Raw genomic sequence first — 4,727 nt, forward strand, 5'->3', positions numbered from 1 at the left:
TTTGGGAGTTGCCATATGCAGATGATTTGATGCTAATTGCTGAAAATTTGGAAGGATTACAGAGAATGTTTGTAGAATGGCAGAAGACTGTCGAGAGAGGTGGTTTAAGGTTAAATGTATATGAGACTGATGTTATATTGAGCAGTAAGGTAGGTAGGGACACAATAGCCGTACATAAAAGTAGAAGGTCAGTTATTAAACAGATGAAAGGATTCCCACAATTTTCGGAGGTAGCCAAAAAAAAAAAAAAAATAAATAAAAATAAAATAAAAAAAAATAAGAGAAAAAAATAAAAAGGAAGGTTTCTCCTCTTCGTTCTTCCCTGCCTGACGAGGGACTCAGCCGAGTTTGGTTGTTACTGCTAGGGTGTCAAAGCCCACCAACTCCAGTTATCCCCCACATATGAAGCTTCCTATGCTGACTGCCCTACTGCCATTACCTCAGCGGTCACCAAGGGGACCAAAAGAAGCAGCAGGACCTATCTGAACTGTGTCCTAATCACTCGCTATTTCTAGCACGCGTTTTTGCCTCTCATATCTATCAACCTATCTTCTAGGGCTATCTTCACTCCACCCATCCACACAAACCTTGGCCTTACTCGTACTTTTTCCACCAACGCTTGCATTCACTAACTTCAGCAAAAGGCCATTTTTTATTCTCTCTACAAAGCTAAGCCACCTCAATACATTTATATCCACTCTAACTGCTAATTCCCCCGTTCTCAAACACACTACTTCGTCCCTATTCCTATCCAGTCAAGATACACTAGCCATACTCCTTATACACTTCATCTCAAACACATTAAATATTATCAATTTGTTACTTTCATTCTCCACAACTTTGATAAATACATCACAATTGGTACAATTACTTTATTATACAAAACTCTTCTCTCATTTGTTCCTAACCCTCTAATATTTACCACTCACTGCCCCAAACACTTAACATCCGCCATTTACTCTCTGACATACATCTGTTTCCAATCCACCACTTGCAGCAACAACAGATCTCAAGTACTCAAACTGAAATTCAGAAGAGGATAAAAGTATCTTTGAGGTGCGTATTTGTTTCCAAAAAGCTATAATGATAGTCTGTATGTTCATGTCTCTTAACCCTAGAATAATCTTTAATGAAACTGAATAATCCAGCGAAAGAAAGACACCTTAAGTTAGCCACCTTTGGTCACATTTCCTTAAAATACCATACAAACTTTTGAGTAATATTACCATCAGCCAAGCAAACAAATTAAGCAACAAACACTGGACATACAAACACATATAAAGGAATAGCCTCCTTAATATTTATAGAAGGCAGAAGAGATATCACAGAGCAGGGATTCAAATATTGTTTCATGAAGTTATTATGAATTTATAGTAAGATGTCTTACATACACAAACAGAACGTTGGAATAACATTTCATTCCTTCTATTAACTAAAAGAAATTTTTTTTGCCTCCCAAAATAAGAAAAAAAAATAAGATTTTTCCGTACTTTTTCGCTTTTGCAACACGTGAAATTTAATTTCTACTATCTACTGCCAATTTCTTTTTTCTTTTACATTGTATTTAAGATGTATAAATTATCAATGACATGTTCTCCTATAATCCATTCTTTCAGGCTGAGTGTTTATGAGGGACTTTCCATAAAAGAATGAAAACTATACTATTCTCTACATCATAAAAGCGAAAAATCCATTTAATTCTATTAGCATAAAGCTTTTATGTATAGAGTCAAGTGTGCGTACGTGTGTTGGTCAGTGGGTGTAAATTATGCATTTGTATGCAAATTGAAATGACCATATTTATATTTGGTATTGTTTATTCAGGAAAGGGCTTGGTTTTAGCACTAAACAGAAAAATTCTTTTAGCGTTATAAACCCTACACAAAAGGAATAGTTATAAAAAAAAAAAACTGGGGATAATGGAGTAATGTTTGTATTGGGAATTATACAAAAAATCAATAATGCTCTCAAAATTTATGTAAATGTTCAGAACAAAACGTTACTAGAGGTATCTCTATTTTTTTCCGAATAAAGGTAAAATAATTGTAACATAACTTGCATAGAAGGATTAGTGAGTTTTGTTTAATTAAATACCTACCCCTAGCTAAAATAAAACAAACAAATTAAAGCAAAACAAAATACTACAGGCGAAGAGGAAAACTTGAATGGAAGGTAGGAGAAGAAGAAATTAGAGTGAAACTTTTAAGGGTGAGAAGAAAGCCCGGAAAGAAAAGTGACTGGACGGAAAACATCATAAGGATTTTCGAAGAGATGATCTTTGAAAGATTTGATCAGAAATCTTTTCACAGATCTGCCAATTAAGTGAAAAAGTATCCTAAATTCAATAAAGTATTTTCATTGAAGACAAAGGATAAAGAATAAAGGGCCACTTGCTGATGAATGATTAAACATATTCCAAATTCAATAATTTATGAGCTTTAGGATTTATATAGGGCACATGTCATGATAAAATCAAATATCTGGTAAAAGGATAATTGATCAATATATCTGAAATAAATCTTATGATTTAAAACCTTTATAACATATATATATGACAATACTGAAAAATAAAACAAAAGTGAATGTTGATATTTGAGATGAAAAGATCTAAAGATAATTCAGAAAGAGGGTTTTATCAGCAGTAAACTCTAGAGCCCAAAAGGATGACATAAAGCGAATGCAAAGTACAAATGTTAAGAGAAACTTCTTGGATGGATGTATGTGAAAAAGGTTTCAGAGAGAGAGAGAGAGAGAGAGAGAGAGAGAGAGAGAGAGAGAGAGAGAGAGAGAGAGAGAGAGAGAGATTCTTATCCTTATCTTCATACAGTCATTCTTATTCTAGGATTTAGATTTTGAAGTGAAAGATAATTGATGAAGCAAATGGAAATATGTACTGAGCCAGAGAGATAGGTTGAAATTAGTTTTAAAACATTCTATGGGGAGGAAAATCATTAGTTAATAAAATTATTAAAGAAAAAGAAAAATGAACACTGAATAAAACTACTCTAAAAAGAAAACGAAAGAACATTTTCATTTATGAGATGAAATCTCTAAGGTATAAACGCCTGAAAAGATTGTTAAACCCTGCATGGTTTGTGGTTATATAGGCAAATAACTACCCATTTGTTAGCTAAAAAAGTCGATAAACTATTTTGATGATCATAAAGATAACACAAAGAGAAGTAAATGTAAGACAAATTAATATAAATCTTCATAAGAAATATGATTTTCCAGAGTAATATAATAATTATAATGAAAGATATGCTTGAAATTACATAAATATGAGTTATCAGAACTATAAGTAAAGAAGTTTTAAGTTTATAGGATTGCATATTAATAAGATTCAAAAGAAAGTGATGACAATTTCAAAATAAGATGAAAATCCATTAAGCACATTAGCGGAATCTGTACAATCTAGATTTTATGGGACAAGATATAATTGAAGGAGAAAAAAAATATTTTAAATCTTTTATTGGTGTTCAAAGAAACAGGGGAAATGAAATGAATCCTACTGATGTTTACTCTTAATTAATGAACGTGGAATAATTTAATAAGAAGCAAAGAGATCAATTATTATTTGCTTTACAGCATACATGACCTCGTGCAGAGGGTAGATATCAAATCTGCTTCAAAATAAGGAATGAATTTGTTGAGGTAAATAATTGCAAAGTCTAATGCTTTATCAAATATGAATACTGTACGGTTCCTGCCCTCTTTATTATTTTTATTTGCCTTTTCACTCATATCCCATTCATCCTTTCTGTTAAGAGTGGAATGCAGGAGAAACAAATTCTCTATAGTATATAGTATATACTCAACCAATAAGAGTTTTGTAAGAGATTTTGATAATTATCTTGATGTGTTTTATTACCCCCCCATCTCTCTCTCTCTCTCTCTCTCTCTCTCTCTCTCTCTCTCTCTCTCTCTCTCTCTCTCTCTCTCTCTCTCTCATATTTCCAGATTCATATGACGCATTTTCTCTAACCCATGCAAATGTGAAGGAAGCCATCGTAACTCAGGTACCGCTCTGATAAGACATATATGGCTGCCATAGATTCACTCATTATTATGGCCATCCAGCTCCACTTGCTGACTAAGCCACAAAAGCTCGAGCGTCAAACTATGATAAATGAAGAAGGAAAAAAAAAAAAAAAAAAACGAATGCAGAGGCAAGAAAAGTAAACAGATTTGAATAAGAAGAGCAAGGGAATGCACATACATACAAAAAGGATATTCAAATCATATCAAATCATAGACTTTATATATGAATATCATTCGACTGCATTTTCACGTGGTTCAACGGAAACAATGTAAGTTAAAAATGCAGTAATGCATGTAAGAAAACACGTACACGCAGACACTCATACACAAGAACATATATATATATATATATATATATATATATATATATATATATATATATATATATATATATATATATATATATATATAATATATATATATATATATATATAGAGAGAGAGAGAGAGAGAGAGAGAGAGAGAGAGAGAGAGAGAGAGAGAGAGAGAGAGAGAGAGAGAGAGAGATTGGTGAAACAAAACTCAGCGCCCAATTTTGAAAGTTTCCAGAACCTGGTTTGATATATATAAATATTTAACTACAGTGATATTCCCAGAGAATTTTACCTTAAGGTATCCAGAATTCTAACTCTTGGAGCGAATATCCCTAAATAATCTCACAGGGATATCGCATAATATCAGAGGACG

The sequence above is a fragment of the Palaemon carinicauda genome, chromosome 7 (assembly GCF_036898095.1).
Source record: "Palaemon carinicauda isolate YSFRI2023 chromosome 7, ASM3689809v2, whole genome shotgun sequence".
Classification (NCBI taxonomy): Eukaryota; Metazoa; Arthropoda; class Malacostraca; order Decapoda; family Palaemonidae; genus Palaemon; species Palaemon carinicauda.